The 20895-nt window shown below is 42.5% G+C and overlaps 1 long non-coding RNA gene across 11 annotated transcripts in view; it reads right to left on the bottom strand.

The window, feature by feature from the left end:
- The window catches only part of LOC103346136 (uncharacterized), a 331605-nt gene that overhangs the window by 286352 nt on the left and 24358 nt on the right, over positions 1–20895 (bottom strand). The gene's annotated exons all lie outside the window — the stretch shown is intronic.

Below are 20895 nucleotides of genomic sequence, written 5' to 3'. Positions count from 1 at the left end.
CACTTTAACTCAGGTAAGGTGGAGCAACAATAAATCCAAAAAATAGGACAGATACTGAAGGGAAATAGGACAAATTATTGAAGATGAAAGAAGGTATGAATTATGAAACAAAACAAAAATACCAAGACACTTGAAACCCAAGTTCTATGAAATGACCAACAAGACCACAGTCCTGGGAAGTACGATTAAGAAAAAAAAAAGACAAAGCCCTAATTAACCACACTAGAAATGAAAAAGGGAACACAACTTCAAATAACAGAGATTTACATCTTTCTCTGTCATTTTAATTTTAAAAGCTAGACAAACCAGATAAACTGAGTGAACAGAAAAATGAGCTCAAATTTACATAAAGAGTAAAAAACCTGTGAATGGACTAATAATCAGAATAAATTAAGATAATCAGTATTGTTTGACTCTTAAAAACAGATAAATGCAGATGGTTTTATGGAAGTGTCTTCTAAACCTTCAAAGAATAAATACTTCCCATGTTATATATACTGGGAAGAACAGAAAAAAAAATTTTTTAAAACCTTACCTAAGGTTTTAGGGAGGCCAGCATAATCAGATTCAAAAACAGGGCAAGTAAAGAACAGAAACTTATATGGAAATATGGGAATAACATCTAGTAACATAGTCCAAACATATTAAAATAAAATAAAGTATCATCTTCAGATATAAAAGTTCGGTAAGGACTGTGACACTACGGTGATTATCCAAAGCATATAAAATAGTTTTTAAAATTACAAAAAAAAGGAGGAGACAGTCCCAATAAACTTTTCTATATTCTCATTAAAATACAGACTGAAACATCATTTAATACTTAAAACTTGCCCCTATCAAAAGTGCTGGGAAACTCAGATAAGGAACATACACCAGAAATTAAGAGAAAACGTATTTAATGGTCAAATATTATAAGCATCCATTGTAATAGAGAGCTTAAAAAAAGACATACACATTCTACCTACTAACCCCCCCCACCCCCCCAGGATACTGACTCAGGTATTAAAAAAGATTTAAAAATTTAGAGATATAAATATTATAAAGTAAAATACAAGCTTATTGTAACTCACAAACAATATGCTTATTCACCTAGTAAATCAGAGGCAATCAACAGAAAAATAATGAGAGATTTTGGCAAGGAGACTACATACAAGGTTAACCCAAAAATCAATAGCTTTCTTACACCTTCAAAACAGCCAATTGAAGAACCTAATAGAAAAAAGCAACATAAACCTTAAAGTGGGTATAAAACTAAAAGAAATGTGCAAGAACTTTATGAAGAAAACTATAAAACTTTACTAAAGGACATAAAAGAAGCTGAATAAATGAGAAGATATACTGTGTTCAGGAATGGTGAGACTCAATATTGTAAAAATGTCACTTTTCAACAAAGTAATCTATAAATGTAACTGCAGTCTGTATCAAAATTTGAACATGATTTTAAGAATTTGACAAACTAATTCTAAAACTTGCATAAAATTATGTGTAAGAAGTTTAAAAAATAACAACGAAAGATGCTGAGCTATACAGTATGAAAATAATATAACCTGATATTAAAATGGTATATTTGTTGAGATAAATCTATTTATTTGAAAGGCAGAATTAGAGACAGAGAGATAGTGAGAGACAGAAAGATCTTCCATCTTCTGGTTCACTCTACAAATGGCTGCGATGGCCAGGGCTGGGCCAGGCCAAAGCCAGGAACTAGAAGCTTTTCCCGGTTTCCCCTGTGGCAGCAAGGGCCCAAGGATCTGGGCCATCTTCCACTGCTTTCCTAGATGCATTACAGGGATCAGAAGTGGAGCTGCCAGGACTTGAACCGGCACCCATATGGGATGCTGGTCTCAAAGGCAGCAGCTTTATCCACTATGCCATAGTGCCAGACCCAATGGTATATTAATATGATAAACACAGAACTGAAGCGAGAATCTACAAACCTTTAACTCTTCATCACCATCACTGCTGTCACCTTCATCACAGGTAAGACTGATTCATCAATCACTACGTGCAGGACCTGGCTCTGAGTTGTACTGATTAGCTCATTTAATACACCAAGTCATTAAAGTAGGAATTTTTGTTATTTCTGCTTTACAACTGAGAAACTTATAACATAGAAGGGTTAGGTAACGTCTAAACTCTCACATCTAGAGCATGGCAAGACCGGGATTTGAACCTGGCACATCTGATCATAGTACCACATACTGTCCTGAAATCATTTCACTCGTTTTAGAGTCTGGAAAGTAAACAAGGCCGAATTTCCAGTGAGGGATGTGCTGGCTATCTCCCGTGTACCGCTCTAGATCCCCTCTCCTCAGCTTGCCCTAGGCTACAGAAGCTGAACTGCTAGGGCTCCATTAGCAGGTCTCCTGGCTTGTGGCTACCAATAAGGTCCAGCCAATGGGGAACGAGGATAATAATTGGGTCAAGGTGTTTATTCTGCCTGTTCACTGCAATCCTCTGCCCCAGAGTCATCTCTGCACACAGGATCAGTTTCTAGGGAGTTACCACAAAGCTCACTAGAGCCTTAGGAAAAGGTCACAGCTCCTACCAGTTGGTCCTCCCCATTGGCCCCTTCAACATCTAGCTTGTATCTGCAAGCAGTCGTCCCTTAAGACTAATGGGAGGAAAGAGCAGTTCTTACTTGCTCGGGATACAACATTATTCCTTTAGGCTTCCCTAAACCACCGCACATTTGTGAAAACACCATATTAAAACCTTCTCAAATTATCTCTGAAAACTACATTGTCTACTCTCCACCAGGACTTTATTACACAAAAAAAGGACCAATTAATTAAATCAGCTACTTAACAAAAATTACTTTTTATTTTTTGAAAGACACAGAGTGAGAGAGAGACAGACAGAGATCAATCTTCTATCTACTGGCCAGGCTGATGCTAGAAGCCATGTTTCTTCCAGTATCCCATGCAGGTGCAGGGTCCCAAGGACTTGAGCCATCGTTCGCTGCCCTCCCAGGCACTTTAGCAAGGAGCTGGATTGGAACTGAAGCAACCAGGGCTTTTTAAAAACACTATTGAAAATCTCCAAACATCTATGTAAAAAGACAAACCACCCAAATGTAACACAAAAGGACAGTCATCAAACGTTTCATAAAGCTACAGTAATAAAATAGTATAAAACACCGATGTGTAAAAATGATAAGGGTTTCACTTCATGGGAAGATGGCAACAACCGGCCAATACTACCTACCAACAACATTAAAAATACTCAGAGAATAATTTCAGAAAAGTTTGTGTAAAATATTTCTGATCAGGAAGAAAAAGAAACTGTCGAGAAAACTGAAGGTTGACTCTCAAGAGGACAGTGAGCTACACAGTCGGGTTTCACCACAGTTCTGAAGGCTGCCTGGGGCTCCCATCTCTACCAGGTGGGGCACTCAAGACATTAATTCATTTGGAACCCCCAAATCCTGAACCAAAGCATAAAGATGAATGAGACACCAATCCCTGTGCAGAACAGCAAAGTAAGGAATCTCCTCTTGATGCAGGCAAGGGGACAAAGAGGATCTGAAGCCCCAGACGCCCCTGCAGCCCCACCTGCTCAACACAAATGCCACCTTTTGGGGCTGAGGAAAAGCACGCTTTCTGTGAAACCGCTACCCGGAATCAGCTCCAGGCAAGAATAAACAATGTGGCTGCCAACTGTGTCCCGTGACCTATACCTAGATTGTATTATTATAATAAAATTACCATGTAAACTAATATATTCCTACTCTGGTGATACACCTGATGGCATGACACTTCTGAGAAGAAAAAAAAGGTCAAGAGAATGGGCAGTACTTAAACTCCATGCCAAAACACTGCCCCCAGGAATATTCAATTAAATTCCACTCCACAGACCACCTCCTATGCCTGCAGATCATATAAAGGGAAAGCCCCAAATCTCGTTGGGCACAGCTCACTCTCACTCATGTCCACACACCCTATGGAATATCTACTTCTGCTTTGCATGCAATTAAGTCTTAGTCCTCCACTAACCTTTATCTGCATCACATCCTCAAACTGCATACTCAAATTCTTTCTTGAGTTAGAGACACGATCCTGGACTCAGCCATCCCACAATAGTTTGATTCACTGGGATGGAAAGGAAATCTCTTCCTTACAATTTATAAGCACTAGGGGTCCTCCCTCTCATCTGCCTCCAGATTCCTGCTGTTTTAACACGGAGATCCAGAACAATCTCAAACAATTTAATGCAGCTTTCAAGTAGCTGTACCCCCATCCAACTGGAAAAACAAATCCAAGTCCATTCTATAAGAAAGCAGCTTCAATATAGTATTCAGATCATTACTGAGGGAAATCAAATAGAAAAACAGCTAACAGACTAGCAGGCAATTCACACTAGATCAAATGCCCACAAACATTCAATGGAGAACACAGAAACACACGCATCATCTCCCTAGTGGAAACCAAAGAAACACAAATGAAAACAATCATGCACTGTCATCTCACCCACTTTATTGGCAAAAAATTATAAATCTCATAATACCAAATGCTAAGAAAAATGTAGAAAAAGTGGATTCCCAAATGTTGCTTAATTATTGTTCAACAAATATTTACTGATCCACTATGTACCTGGTATCATTTTAGTAAAAGCCACTAAGTATATTTGAAGCTACAGTGACAAGACTCAAGCAATAAAGTAATTAGATGATGGGGGATTAGGAGCACTGGAGACACACTGAGAAGGCTATAAACTAAAAGGAATCAGTATAAGCATAGAGAGCAAGCATGTACAAACTTTTTCTGTAAAATGCCGGAGTAAGTTTTTTAGGCTGTGCAGGTCACTTGGGATCAGTCGAGTTTGGCCTAGGCACTGCATAAGCAGCAGCAAAAAACATAAAAACAAAGGAATGAAAGGGAGAAAATACGATTTTTCCTCAATCCTCATGATTTCATGCCTGGGACAAACTCCTGTGAAAAAAGACAGCTTAACAAGAGAGAAACAAGCAGGTTTATTAACTCATGCAGCACAGATCGCAGTGGAAAAAGTAACTTAAAACAGCGGCTTAGCTTTCTGTTTATAAGAGCTACAACAAAGAACAACATATTCTAGAGAGGTGACAGGAAAAAGGAAAGCAGTCAAAGGAAAACGGGGGAAGAAGCAAACTCTGCTCCCAAATTCTCCTGGTGCCACCAACTCTGGAAGCAAAATTTATACTGTGTCCTGAGGTCAGGAGGGCTTGCAGGCAAACAGTGTGAGCACAAAGACCCCTGGCACATCGATTACCTTCAGCTCAACTGGCCTTCATCTTCTGAGTAGAGATAGTTTGGTTTCCTTTATGAGTATTGATGTGTTTCAAAAAAACACTTTAGTTACATGAACATGCACAGAGCCAGGTATGGTCTTTGGACAACAGTTTGACAACCCCTATTAAGGCATAAAGGCCAAATAATTTAAAACTATTATGAGCGCCTGATGCTGCAGTGCAGTGGGTAAAGCCAACACCTGCAGTGCCAGCATCCCATAGGGAGCTGGTTGCCGCTCCATTTCCCACCCAGCTCTCTGCTATGGCCTTGGAAAGCAGTAGAAGATGGCCCAAGTCCTTGGGTCCTTGCACCCACATGGGAGACCTGAAAGAAGCTCCTAGCTCCAGCCATTGTGACCATTTGTGGAATGAACCAGTGGATGGAAGATTTCTCTCTCTGCCTCTGTTTCTCTGTAATTTTCAAGTAAATAAATAAATCCTTAAAAAAATCAACATCATTTTATGATGAAAACCTAAAGCAAATTGGTATAGAATAAACACTCCTCAAAATAATCAAGGCAATTTATGACAAAATCACAGCTAGCATCCTACTGAATGCGGAAAAATTGGAGGCATTCCCATTAAGATCCAGAACCAGACAAGGACGCCCACTCTCACTACTGCTATTTAATACAGTCCTGAAAGTTTTAGCTAGAGCCATTAGAGAAGAAAAAGAAATCAGGGGGATACAAATTGGGAAGGAGGAAGTCAAACTATCCCTATTTGCTGGCGACATGATTCTGTAAGTAGGGAACCCAAAAGACTCCATGAAGAGATTATTAGAACTCATAAAAGAGTTTGGTAAAGTAGGATACAAATCAACAAACAAAAATCAATAGCCTTTGTATACACAGACAATACCATAGCTGAGAAAGAACTTCCAAGATCAATCCCATTCACAGTAGCTACAAAAATTTTAAATACCTTGGAATAAATTTAACCAAGGATGTCAAAACTATCTATGATGAAAATTACAAAACATTAAAGAAAGAAATAGAAGACATTAAAAAGTGGAAAAAATTTTCACATTAATGGATTGGAAGAATCAATATAGTCAAAATGCCCATACTTCCAAAAGCAATTTATAGATTCATTGTTATCCCAATCAAAATACCAACAACATTCTTCTCAGATCTAGAAAAAATGATGCTAAATTCATATTGAAGGCCGGTGCCGCAGCTCAATAGGCTAATCCTCTGCCTGTGGCGCCGGCACACCGGGTTCTAGTCCTGGTTGGGACACCGGATTCTGTCCCAGTTGCCCCTCTTCCAGGCCAGTTCTCTGCTGTGGCCTGGGAGTGCAGTGGAGGATGGCCCAGGTGCTTGGGCCCTGCACCCCATGGGAGACCAGGAGAAGCACCTGGCTCCTGCCTCCAGATCAGCCCGGTGCACTGGCTGCAGCGCACAAGCTGCAGTGTCCATTGGGGGGTGAACCAACGGTAAAGGAAGACCTTTCTCCCTGTCTCTCTCTCTCACTGTCCACTTGGCCTGTCAAAAACAAATTCATATGAAAACACAAGAGACCCCAAAATAGCTAAAGCAATCAAACAACAAAAACAAAGCTGGAGGCATCATTAATACCAGATCTCAAAACATACTTCAGGGCAGTTATAATCAAAACAGTTTGGTACTGTCACAAAAACAGAGTGTAGACCAAAGCAACAAAATAGAAACTCCAGAAATCAATCCGCACATCTACAAACAACTTTTCTTTGACAAAGGAGCAAAAATCGATCCCTGGAGCCAAGACAGTCTCTTCAACAAATAGTGCTGGGAAAAGTGGCTCTCCACATGCAGAAGTTGAACAAGACTCCTATCTTACACTTTACATAAAAATTTTTGATCAAAATGGATCAAAGACCTCAATCTAAGATGTGATACCATCAACTTACTAGAGAACCCTACAAGACATTGACATAGGGAAAGACTGCTTGGAAAAGACCTGAGAAGCACAGTCAATCAAAACCAAAATTAACAAATGGAATTACATGAAAGTGAGAAGTGTCTGCACTGCAAAAGAAACACTTAGCAAAGTGAAGAGGAAAGTGAAAGAAAGGGAGAAAATATTTGCAAACTATGCAACTACAGAGGCAGAAACAAAAAGGAAAAATGTCTTTTTGTCTCGATTCTGCAACAAAGTAGAAAGCATGTATTGTGAATTATAATTATACAATGACCTTAATGAATGACTGAAATTTAACTTTCACTTTGTAATCTAAACACTCCAGAGAAATTAATCTGAAGAAGTACCTCCTTGGAGGCTGCACCAAATATGACAGAGAACACAGCTGTCTCCAGAGAAAGGTTTTCCTTCACACAGCCCTCAGAGAACCAGCACAGTAACAATCTCCACACACGGTAGTACAACAAACAAGGAAGGAGGGCACCAGTGGAAGCCATCAGAAAGCACTAGCAGGATAATCAGACACACATTGAACATGCCTGATCTGTTTTCTGTGTCTGCACATGAAACCAAGGCCTCATACAAAGCCTTTGATGTAGGTACTAGATACAAACAGGCCCTCCACTCCCAGAGTCTGTTTCCCTCTCTTTTAACTTAAAGGGCCTTTGCCCTGCTCTGATGATTTCAACTCAACCTCCTACTAAGATTAACTCAGGAAATTGAGGGAGGGGTCATTAGAGCCAGCTGGCCCCACAGAGTCCCTGATCGCAGTCACGTGCGGTCATTTATCTCTACTACAAACAGCTTGATGTTAACCCTTGGCTTGAGGCTTCTTTTCAGGAAGGCACAGTATCAAGCAAAAGTAACAGCTACCTTTACTAAGGCAGCCCAGACTGATCAGGCCCCCTCCATGATCCAGATTCCCAAAAAGACACAATGGTTGCCATATTGCTGACCAGTTGACGATAGGTCCTGAGCACAGTGGACCACCTAGAAGTCTGGATGTGCGCTGACCATGCCTCTCCCAGCTCCCACTTCATTATGTCAGATTCTTTACCCTTCGTCCCAGAGGAGTCTGGGAATCCAGCAATAGCTTCCTAAACGTCTTGCTCTGCGGCCTGCAAAATAAATACCTACTTTCTTCCTTCACGCAGTGTCAGTGATTGGGTTACTGAGTGACAGGCAAGTGAACCTAGGTTTTGGGGTTCTAAAAAAACAAAACACTGTATATGTAGCTTTTTGGAAAAAGAACAACCAGATGCAATTCACTATGTTTTTAAAAATAGCAGGCAATTGAAGTCACAAGAGACAATGAAAATATGACCCAGCATATTTTTAAAAACACATCTTCAGGGCCGGCGCCGTGGCTCAATAGGCTAATCCTCCACCTTGCGGCGCCGGCACACCAGGTTCTAGTCCCGGTCAGGGCGCCGGATTCTGTCCCGGTTGCCCCTCTTCCAGGCCAGCTCTCTGCTATGGCCAGGGAGTGCAGTGGAGGATGGCCCAGGTGCTTGGGCCCTGCACCCCATGGGAGACCAGGAAAAGCACCTGGATCCTGGCTCCTGCCATCGGATCAGCGCGGTGCGCCGGCTGCAGCGGCGGCCATTGGAGGGTGAACCAACGGCAAAAGGAAGACCTTTCTCTCTCTGTCTCTCTATCTCACTGTCCACTCTGCCTGTCAAAAATTAAAAAAAAAAAACAAAAAAAAAAACAAAAAAAAACACATCTTCAATAAATTAAAAAGTAGAATCATATAAACAAATTAGATACAACTGAGAAGAGAATCTGTGAAGCTGGTGATAAAAGTAAACAGTATAATGAAAACAGTCAAACTGTTTTCTAGAAGTAAAATGGGTTGTTTGACAAAGTGGTTAAGATGCAGCTTGGGATGCCTGCATCTTATACGGGAGAACCTGAGTTTGAGTCTAGGCCCACTTCCTCTTCCACCTTCCTGCTAACGCACACCCTAGAAGGCAGCAGGTGATGACTCAAGTACTCTGGTCCCTGACACCCATGAAGAGACTCAGAGATTGATTTCTTGGATTCTGCCTGGACCACTCCTGGCTGCGGTGGACATCTGGTAAGTGAACAAATGGATGGCAGATCTCTGTCCATCTCTGTCCTTCTCTCTGCCTTTCAAATAAACAAATAAAAATTCCTGATGGAAAGAAGTAAAACAAAGAGTATAGTAAGAAGTACTAACATACATATAATAGGAATTCACAGAGAGAGAGAAGTGATGACTACAAAGTCTTCCAGAATCAGTGACAGACAGTACAATGAATTCCAATTACGAGAATTACAAAGAATCCTCACCTAGGCATATTATTAAGAAACTCCCATAGCCAAGACAGACAATATGAGAAACAGCAATTCAGGTACAGAGAAGTTCTCAGCAGCAACACTGGAAACTGGAAGACAATGGAATACCTTATGATGTAGAAAGAAAATAACTGTCTAAAATAACATCTTTATAATAATGAGAGAAAATAATTGTTAGCCTAGAATTCTACAGCAAATAAAACTATCTTTCAAATGCAATAGCAAAATAAATACATTTTTCAGGTAAATAAAAGCTAAAAGTGTGAAAAGAAACTTCAGAACAAAAACAAATCCAGGAGATTGGTTTGAAATCCAAGAAGGAAAGCTGAGCCAAGAAAATGGCAAAAATATGCTGGCGCCGCGGCTCACTAGGCTAATGCTCCACCTTGCAGCGCCGGCACACCAGATTCTAGTCCCGGTCGGGGCGCCGGATTCTGTCCTGGTTGCCCCTCTTCCAGGCCAGCCCTCTGCTGTGGCCTGGGAGTGCAGTGGAGGATGGCCCAAGTGCTTGGGCCCTGCACCCCATGGGAGACCAGGAGAAGCACCTGGCTCCTGCCATCGGATCAGCGCGGTGCGCCGGCAGCGGCGGCCATTGGAGGGTGAACCAACGGCAAAGGAAGACCTGTCTCTCTTTCTCTCTCTCACTGTCCACTCTGCCTGAGAGAAGGAAGGAAGGAAGGAAGGAAGGAAGGAAGGAAGGAAGGAAGGAAGGAAGGAAGGAAGGAAGGAAGGAAATGGCAAAAATAGTATGTGGTTAATTCCAGGTAAACATTGACTATATAGAAGAATACTGATACGGAATTTGGGAATTAGACCAAAAAAAAAAAAAAAAAAAAGAAAGAAAAGAAAAGAAATACCAACTACAGGGGCGGCCAGTTGGCCTAATGGCTAAGATGCCAGTATCTTATCACGGAGCCTGTGTTCCACTCCCAGCTCTCGTTCCAGACGCCAGCTGCCTGCTAATGTAGATTCTTAGCGACAGTAGTTGATGGCTAGATTGAGTTCCCCGCTCCAGCCCACTCAAGCAGGCCTGCTGTGCCACTGCCAGTATGTAAGGAGTAAATCATAGGATAGGAATGCAATCTTTTTTCTTTCTCTCTGCCTCTCAAATTATTTAAATAAATAATATCTACATAAACTAAAAATACTGGAAAGTAAGGAAGTGGAAGAAAAATTGCTACAGTTGAAATAACTGGATTTAGAATAAGGAGAAGTCTTTGGGCTTTAAATGTGTCATCAAACTTTTAAGAGTAACTACAAAAAAGATAGAAATAATTCATTACATCCAAAGTGGCAAAGGAAAATATGAAAAGGATAAAAATTTTTTTAAACTCAAAGTAGGACAAAAGAAAATGATAGAACTACAATGGAAAAATCCTCCAAATTTATCAGTAATCATAGTAAGTGTAACTGGAGTTTTTTCTTTTTTTCTTTTTTTTTTTTTTGACAGGCAGAGTGGACAGTGAGAGAGAGACAGAGAGAAAGGTCTTCCTTTGCCGTTGGTTCACCCTCCAATGGCTGCCGCGGCTGGCGCGCTGCGGCTGGCGCACCACGCTGATCTGATGGCAGGAGCCAGGTGCTTCTCCTGGTCTCCCATGGGGTGCAGGGCCCAAGCACTTGGGCCATCCTCCACTGCACTCCCAGGCCACAGCAGAGAGCTGGCATGGAAGAGGGGCAACCGGGACAGTATCCCGCACCCCAACCGGGACTAGAACCCGGTGTGCCGGCGCCGCAAGGCGGAGGATTAGCCTAGTGAGCCGCAGCACCGGCCGTAACTGGAGTTTTCTAAATAAAACAAGTATGTCAGAAAAGGTAAAAATATCTAAAACCTGCAAACATAATATGCACATTCAAACACATGCTGAGTACTTAGGAGAGTGATAACCTCAAAACACAAGGCTGCTGAACAACAGAAAGTTAAAGATGGGAAAAGATGTAAGAGGAAGCAGGGATCAGTGTGACCCTGCACTCCTGGAGGACCCGGAGGACCTGTCCCACGCTGTCCTCCAGGCCACCCACTCGGACTCCTGGCCCCTTCCATCAGTACAGCTGGTGAAGGAGTCTCCCACAGCCACATCCTTCTGTCCTCTTCTTGTGCCTCATCTTTCCATATTTAAGGTTCCCTGAGATTACCAGCCCCAGTCAGTAATCCAGGACCTGCAACCTTAACTCCCGCTGCTGCTTCAATTTCCCTTTGCCATGCAAATCAATAGATTCACAGATCCTAGGATTACAATGTGGACATCTGTATTTGAGCAGGATATGGGTGGGCAGGTGATGGCAGATGTGTCATCACAGTACTGAATATCAGCTTCAAAATCTAGTAAAATTTTTTTAAAGATTTATTTACTTGAAAGTCAGAGTTACAGAGAGAGAAGGAGAGGCAGAGAGAGAGAGGTCTTCCATCACTGGTTCACTCCCAGTTGGCCGCATTGGCTGGAGCTGCGCCAATCTGAAGCCAGGAGCCAGGAGCCAGGAGCATCCTCCAGGTCTCCCATGATGGTACAGGGGCCCAAGGACTTGGGCCATCTTCTACTGCTTTCCCAGGCTATAGCAGAGAGCTGGACTGGAAGTGATGCAGCCAGGTCTCAAACCAGAGCCCATATGGGATATTGGCACTGCAGGCAGCGGCTTCGCCCGCTACTCCACAGTGCCGGCCCCTAGTAAATATTTTAACATGTCAGTAATCAATAGATAACCAGACAAAAAACAATCATTAAAAAATATTAAAGATTTGGATGATATAATTAAAAAGCTGATTTATAGATATTTTTAGGACCCGCATTCAACTATTGCAGAGTAGGTATTTTGTGCAAATATGAAGCATTTATACTAAACAACCACACCCTGGGCCATAAAGTCTTACATTCCAAACAATCTAAACACCTCGGGTCCTTTGACTACCATGCAATTAGTTAAAAATCACGTTTTTTTCAAAATCATTAATTTTTTCTCTTCCAGGCCAGCTCTCTGCTGTGGCCAGGGAGTGCAGTGGAGGATGGCCCAAGTGCTTGGGCCCTGCACCCCATGGGAGACCAGGAAAAGCACCTGGCTCCTGGCTCCTGCCATCGGATCAGCGCGGTACGCCCGCCGCAGCGCACCAGCCGCGGTGGCCATTGGAGGGTGAACCAACGGCAAAAGGAAGACCTTTCTCTCTGTCTCTCTCTCTCTCACTATCCACTCTGCCTGTCAAAAAATAAAAAAATAAAAAAAATTTAAAAAAAATCATTAATTTTTTTTACTTAAAAACACTTTCTAAGTAATTCATTGATTACAGAAGAAATCATAAAGCTATAATACATACACATAATAAAAACATAATATCAAAACTACCAAAAAACAAGCGACTACAAAAAAGTTATAAATCTGAATGCTTAAACTGTACAGGCTGACAATGAAAATGTATCAAAATTCAGAATTATGGAAGGAGAATAGTATAAACCTAAGCCAGGAAAATTCAAGTAAACAATAAAAGGGCAGAAATAAAAGAATTAACAAAGATTAAACTGAAATTCAAGACGACCTTTATTTGACAAGCCTAATAACACTGATAATGAAGAAAGAAAAAGGTCTACACTACTAAAAACACACTGGAGGATATACACACAATTCATGACAATCAAATATCTAGTTTATCCGCATTTTATTTAAGAGAAGATGTAAAGATAACATTCTTTCTCTAACAATTACCACATTCGTGTTTTTAAAAATTTTCCCAATTTAAATAAAAATGAAAATCTTATTCACAAAAGAAATAATAATATTAAATGCTCATATACATTAACAATACCTGTGGAAAATGCATTTCAAAAAATTAGGAATATATATATATATACACACACACACACACACACAAATATACTTCACATATAAGGAGATTTACCATGTTCCTGAAGAAGGTTATTAGGGAATCCTAATTATATAAAGACGTCAATATTCTTACATTAATTTATAAATTCAATTTATAAAGTAAATGGAATTCTAATAAAAACTCCAAGAAGTCACTTCGCAAAACCTAACAAACTAAGTCTGAAGTTAATCCTTTAGAATAAATGGGAGGTAATGGGGCAGAGACTTTGTAAAAATAGCTAGAAGAAAACCCAGAAACAGCTGTCCCTTCCTAGGGAGTATGTTTAAAATCAACAGGAAAGGACACAGCAGCGCTTCCTGGCTCAGCACACGCTCTGCCACGGGCAGCCTCCGGCAGATGCCAGACCCAACGGCCCACTTCACTCCCAGTGTGCACTTCCAAACCACAAGCCAAAGTAACCTCTCCTTAACAGACTCTTCTCAACTACTATAGTTAAGTGCACAACAGGCTGACTAACACGGACAGCTGGTACCAAGGAGTGGGGTTGTCAATATAAATATACCCAAAGATGGGGAAAGTTTGTTAAGAGTTTGGAGGAGAAGGCTAGAGAAAAGCCTAGAATGCTATAATCTGAGTTTTAAGGACAATTCTTGCCAGGGCTTAGAAGCCTATGATGTTGGTTAGAATGTGCACAGTAAAGGCCATGCTGGTGAGTTTTCAGATGGAAATGAGAATTCCCTTGGGAACTGGACTAAAGGTCGCCCATTTAACATGGTGGCGAAGAATGTGGCTTATCTGTATGTCCCTGCTGTGAAACTTCACTGAATTTAAGAATGGTGGACTGGTTTGCTTGGTGGAGATGTGAAGGCAGCAAAGCATTCAGGCTGCAACATGGCTGTTTTTCACTGCTGTTAGTAAGTTTCATAAGGAGAAACAGCAGTAAAAGGGAACAGAGAAAAAATATTTGGAAAATTTGCAGGCTAGGCAGGGAAGAGAACAAAGAAAAAGCTTGTTCAGGACAGGCAAGTGGAGAAAGCGCTTACTACAGAGTTCAGGTCTAGTAAACTGGAGCCCTGTATTAACAGGCAGGACAATGGGAGAGAGACCCACGCACCCCCCGAACAAATGAGAGATCTTCATGGCATACCCGCCCATCACTGTCCCTTCAGAGGCCCAGAGGAGAAATTTGCTTCAACGATGTTCCAGGGAAGAATCCTTTCAGGAAGGAGCCCCAGGGCACCCTGCATGCACAGGGCCAGCTCCCGAGTCTGGCTTGCTGGGTTGGGTGCAACTCCTCCAGTGGTAGCCCCTGGCCTTGTCTAGATAACTCTGGTTTTAAAGAGGTCCAAAACACAAGAGTTACAGGGTCTTGGCAACGTCCACTGAGATCTCAAAGGAAAGTCTGGGAGACCAGACAGAACTGTGCTACGGAGTTGAAGGCTCTTAATAAGCACTGCATTATGGAGTCGCAGAGCAAATCCCATAAAAGTAGAGGTGCCAGCAATGTGAGACATCCACCATGGAAACCCACAAGCAGTATACCAGGTCAGCCTGGAGAAGTCATCGTCGTTAGCATCAACCTTACAAAGCAGCCACATGACCAAGGACCAACAGAGCCTTAGAGTACTCCATCAGATTTCAAAGAATATCCAACACAAAACGGGAGACCCAGAGACTGGTCACTGGGACAGAGTCACCGTGAGGAACCTCACCGGGTAATCAGCAGCAGGATATGGAGTTGGAAATGACTCGGCAAGGCCCCATGGGAGTTGCAAAGAGGAGAGGTGCCCAGCTCCCACAGAGTACACAGGACTTGGACAGGGAACTTTAATTTTTGCTTTGCTAGCTTTCCCTCTAACTTTGGCCAGTTAATCCTTTCCATTTCCTCACAGCCCCTCTTTGGAAGGGGAATATGCACCCTGCCTCTGCCCCGCCACTGTACCTTGGGAGTAAACAACTTGCTTCCGATTGTACAGAAGGCTTCACAGCTAACAGTTTGCCTAGAGTCTCAGACGAAATTTCAGACAATGGACTTCGGAATTAATACTGAGCTGGGTTAAGACATTGGGAGTTTGGGCCAGCGCCGTGGCTCACTAGGCTAATCCTCCACCTGCGGCGCCGGCACACCAGGTTCTAGTCCTGGTCAGGGCGCTGGATTCTGTCCCGGTTGCCCCTCTTCCAGGCCAGCTCTCCGCTGTGGCCCCGGGTGTGCAGTGGAGGATGGCCCAAGTGCTTGGGCCCTGCACCCCATGGGAGACCAGGAGAAGCACCTGGCTCCTGCCTTCGGATCAGTGCAGTGCGCCGGCCACAGTGCGCTGGCCGCGGCGGCCATTGGAGGGTGAACCAATGGCAAAAGGAAGACCTTTCTCTCTGTCTCTCTCTCTCTCACTGTCCACTCTGCCTGTCAAAAAAATACAAAAAAAAAAAAAAAAAAAAAAAAGACATTGGGAGTTTGGAAGATGGAATGACTGTATGTTGTATGAGAGAAAAACAGGAGTTTTAGGAAGCCATGAAAAAATGTTATGGAATGAACAGAATTGGGCTCCCCAAATTCACTGAGATGCTTAAACTCTGAAGTCTTTTAAAGATTTATTTTATTTATTTGAAAAGCAGAGTTACAGAGAGAGGCAGAGAGAGGGGTCCTCCATCCACTGGTTCACTCCCCAGCCAAATGGCCGGAAGCCAGGAGCCAGGAGCTTCCTCCAGGTCTCCCACGTGGGTGCAGGGGCCCAAGGACCCGGGCCATCCTCCACTGACATCCCAGACCACAGCAGAGAGCTGGACTGGAAAAGGAGCAGCTGGGAACAGAACTGGAGACCATATCGTATGTCGGAGCCAGGGCTTTAACCTGCTGTGCCACCGGATTGGCCCCTGAAGTTTTTTTTTTTTTTTTTTTAAGATTTATGTATTTATTTGAAAGGTAGACTTACAGAAAGAGAGAAAGAGAGAGAGAGAGAGAGAGAGAGAGAGAGAGAGAGAGAGAGATATCTTCCATCTGCTGATTCACTCCCTAAATGGCCACAGCAGCCAGGACTGGGGCAGGCTGAAGCTAGGAGCCAGCACTTTCATCCAGATCACCCACATGGATGCAGGGGCCACCCTCCACCGCTTTCCCATATGCATTAGCAGGGAGCTGGATCAGAAGTGCAGCAGCTGGGACTGGAACCAGCATCCATATGGAATGCTGGTGCTGCTAGACACAGCTGTAACATGCTGAGCCACAAAGCTGGCCCCAACCCTGAAGTCTTAAATTAAGAGTTGATGGATTCAGGGTGGAGACTGGTCTCATCATGGCATGTGATAGGTGGGTCTGGTGAGAAGTCTTTAGATACTGAAGACTAGCCCTTGGAAGGCAGCAGGGATGTTTTTATTTATTTGAAAGGCAGAGTTACAGTGAGAGAAGGACACGGACACACACACACACACCACACACAGATTATCTATCTGCTGGTTCATTCCCCAAATGGCCACAATGGCTGAGGCTGCATCAGGCTGAAGCCAGGAGTCCAGAGTTTTTCTGGGTCTTCTCATGGGTGCACAGGCCCAAGCACTTGGGCCACCTTCCATTGCTTTACCAGGCACATTGGCAGGGAGCTGGATCAGAAGTGGAACAGCTGGGTTTCAAAACAGTGGTTAAATGAGATGCAAAGGCAGTGCCTTAACCCATTATGCCACAGCTCTCGCCCTAAGGTAGAAGTTCCTACAAAAGAGTAGGTTATTTAAGCTTAGTTCTGCCTACCTGCTCTCTCTGCTTCCGGGCTCACCACATGATCCTTCCTCTGTATGCTCTGCCATTGCAAGCCCCACCAAACACCAGAAAACTGGGGCTGCACTACCCTCAACTTGGACCTCCAACCTGAAAGCCAAAATAAGCCTATTCCTTCCCAAGACACTCTTCTTCTTATATTTTAGATGAAGTAACAAAAAACTTGCTAGTACATCTGATTAATTTCCAAAATACACAAGAGACTTGTATCTGACCTCTTATGGAATATTTTCCATTTCATTAAAATTTTCCACTTAATTACTACAGAATATTGAACAAATAAGTATTTAATAAATAAATGACCTTGTGTTTGCTATTCAAAACATATTTACGATAGTCTTATATATGCATGCACTCTGCAGAATTTGTGAAGCTCATATTGAAAACTGAAACTTTGTGGGGAAACAAAAGGTACAACTGAATAAATAATGGGAAACAAAGTTACTCCACTAATTCTTACTATATAACCAAACACAGTATCCACGGATTAAACATCTCTTGACACAGCAGCATCATTTAGGGGCTGGCGCTGTGGTACAGCAGGGAAAGCTGCCACCTGCAGTGCCGCCATCCCATATGGGCGCTGGTTCGAGTCCCAACCGCTCCACTTCCAATCCAGCTCTCTGCTATGGCCTGGGAAAGCAGTAGAAGATGTCAGTGACGTGAACACAACACAAGATTCCATAATCAAAACAGTTCACCGTTTATCTGTAGATGATAATTTTCTGTTTCCATTACCTCTCTTGGTAGCGTCCAACACTACCAGGACTATGTCTTTAAAAAATGGTGAGTGGTGATTCCAGTATTTCATCTCTTTCAAGCAGATATTATTTTTTCCTAGATTATTATAACATTAAATTATTGAAAATGTATTCCACATTCCACAGGCCCCTGCACTTGCGTGGGAGACCCAGAAGAAGCTCCTGGCTTCTGGCTTTGGATCAGCGCAGCTCCAGCCATTGTGGCCACCTGGGGAGTGAACCTCTGCCTCTGCCTCTCTGTAACTCTGCCTTTCAAATAAATAAATCTTTTTAAAAAGATTACATGTAAAACTTTCATCCAATTTCTCAATGTATACATTACATAAAAGTCATGAGGCAAAAATTTAACAGCTCCTATAATTCCAAAGTACAGAGGCAGGTCATGCTTCAGACTCATTTTGATCCAAGTTCTGGTTTCATTTTTCTGCTGTTGTTTCAAATCTGCCCTCATCTTGCAAGTACAGCTGCAACTGCACTTGTCTTAGAGAATTTTACTAAGTTGTATCATTTGGCAGAAATGTGGAATACATTTTCAATAATTTAATGTTATAATAATCTAGGAAAAAATGATACCTGCTTGAAAGAGATGAAGTACTGGAATCACCACTCACCATTTTTAAAGACATAGTCCTGGTAGTGTTGGACGCTACCAAGAGAGGTAATGGAAACAGAAAATTATCATCTACAGATAAACGGTGAACTGTTTTGATTATGGAATCTTGTGTTGTGTTCATTTATTTATTTATTTTACAGGCAGAGTGGACAGTGAGAGAGAGAGAGAGACAGAGAGAAAGGTCTTCCTTTGCCGTTGGTTCACCCTCCAATGACCGCTGCGGCCGGCGCACCGCGCTGATCCTATGGCAGGAGCCAGGTGCTTCTCCTGGTCTCCCATGGGGTGCAGGGCCCAAGCACTTGGGCCATCCTCCACTGCACTCCCTGGCCACAACCCGGCGCCCCGACCGGGACTAGAACCCGGTGTGCCGGCGCCGCAGGCAGAGGATTAGCCTATTGAGCCACGGGGCCAGCCCGTGTTATGTTTCTGTCACTGACATTAAAGAAAGCCACAAAAGGTAGAAACAGATCAGAGAAACAAGATCTCAGGAACAGCTTCCATATGACTATTGTCCATTTCAGGAGACATTCCAATGCCTTCCTTCAATGAATGAAATTAGTTGCCTAATACAAAAGTGAGAGACACTGTTTCAAGAAAGGGTTTAAGTTGATTTTAAAAAAATATAAAGCATCTTTTTCTGGTAAGTAGAAAAAGTTTCAATTACCAAAAGATAAAAGGAAGAAACACAATAGCACTTAAAGTTACAATGATAGAATTTTAAAGGCAAAGGCACACTGCTTCAGTTTATAAAACCTTTTGTGAAGAAGGCCTATGAGCAAATGCATCAGAAATGCCATAGAGAGCCACCGAAGAGCTAAGCAACTTTTAAAAATGCAGATCCACTAGCAAAGCACAGATCTGGCCTCGTGACAGTCGTGAACTCTACAGTAAATAATTTGAAAATCAAACAGTTAAAGAGAAATGATTTCAAATAAAGCATTCATGATCAAAACAAATTTAACAACAGGAACATAAGTTAGAGGATCATAAAACTAGCCTGAGGGTATTTCAAATTCATAACAAACTGGAATTAAAAGATTTGGGTACAAAAAATCTTGAAATTCTTGCAAGTTTTTTCTTAATATGCATCTTTGATGAACTTTTTAAACACCCTGGAAAAGCATGGGTTTCAAAATGATTGGCACCAAAATAATCTTTAAACTCAAATTTCCACAAGCTTTCTGTCCCTGCACACAGTAAGCATCCACTATGTCCCACTCTAAAGGAAAGCACCACCATGGAGGGAGAGTGTGCACTCCGAGATCCACATGGACAAAGACAGGAGTTGAGACAAATTTCCCCCACGGGACTAAAGAATGAGCAGCAATTAACCAGGGAAAGCAGGTGGGGTGGCGATGTGGACAGGGTTCTGGGAGGTGCCAGGGAGCATGGAACAGGAATTCCAGTCCGTGGAAAGACCAAGTAAGTACCTCAGGAAATCATGTCCTGAAGACAATCAAAAGCAGCTGAAAACTAAAGAACAAGAGGAGAGTTCTGATTCCAGTCCATGCTGATTCTTTTTAAGTACTTATTTAAAGTCAGAGGTAGAGAGACAGATCTTCCAGCTGCTGATTCACTCTTCAATTGGCCACCACGGGCAGGGCTGAGCCAGGTCGTAGTCAGGAGCTTCATCCAGGCTGCCCACGTGGGTGGCAGGAACCCTATCACTCGGACCATCTTCCACCGGTTTGTCCCAGGCCATTCTGATCCATGGAGCTGGATCAGAAGTGGAGCCGCGGGAACAGGAAACGGTGCCCACGTGGGATGCCAGCATCACAGATGGCTTTATTACCTACTATGCCACAATGCCGGACACAATGTTGATCCTAATTTTAAGCCATGTTTTACAGAAGAGATAACAGACAGGACTAAACAGTTTTATGCCAAGGAACAACATGATAAAGTGTGCTTTAAATTATCATCCATCATCAACATGTGGAGAACAGAGTGGAAGTGAATGCAGTCAATTAAGATGTTTCTACAATGACCCAGGTGAGCGATTCCAGTGGTTACTAAGATGTAGTAATTATTAACAAATAAAAATAATGGATTGGGTGCATCTGAAGGAGAGATAAACATGCAACCTGGTGGAGATGGTACAATTCGCCAAGTTAAAAATTGGAAGAGCATCAGTCAAGGGTAGGAGGAAGTAGGATAGGAGAAAGAGATCAAGGGTCAGAATCATGTTGTCAGAGCTGGAAAAGACAACATGAGTTGTCTCAAACATGTAGTAGAGATGTCAAATAGACAATATGTCAAATAGACAATCCTTCCATGGCAGACTATGCTCATTTTCAGGTGAGAAGGGAGACTCAAGGCTGTCAAGGCATTTGCTTAAGACCACACACAGCTAGCATATGGTGGACACCATCTTCCCACACCTGCTACGCTGGCTCTGAAGCCCATACACCTTCTATTGTTACTCACTGCTGCGGTACCTAGAAATCTATACAA

This window comes from Oryctolagus cuniculus, chromosome 12 (genome assembly GCF_964237555.1).
Source record: "Oryctolagus cuniculus chromosome 12, mOryCun1.1, whole genome shotgun sequence".
Classification (NCBI taxonomy): Eukaryota; Metazoa; Chordata; class Mammalia; order Lagomorpha; family Leporidae; genus Oryctolagus; species Oryctolagus cuniculus.
Note: the sequence above shows the minus strand (reverse complement) of the source record. Positions and strands in the feature narration are given on the sequence as shown.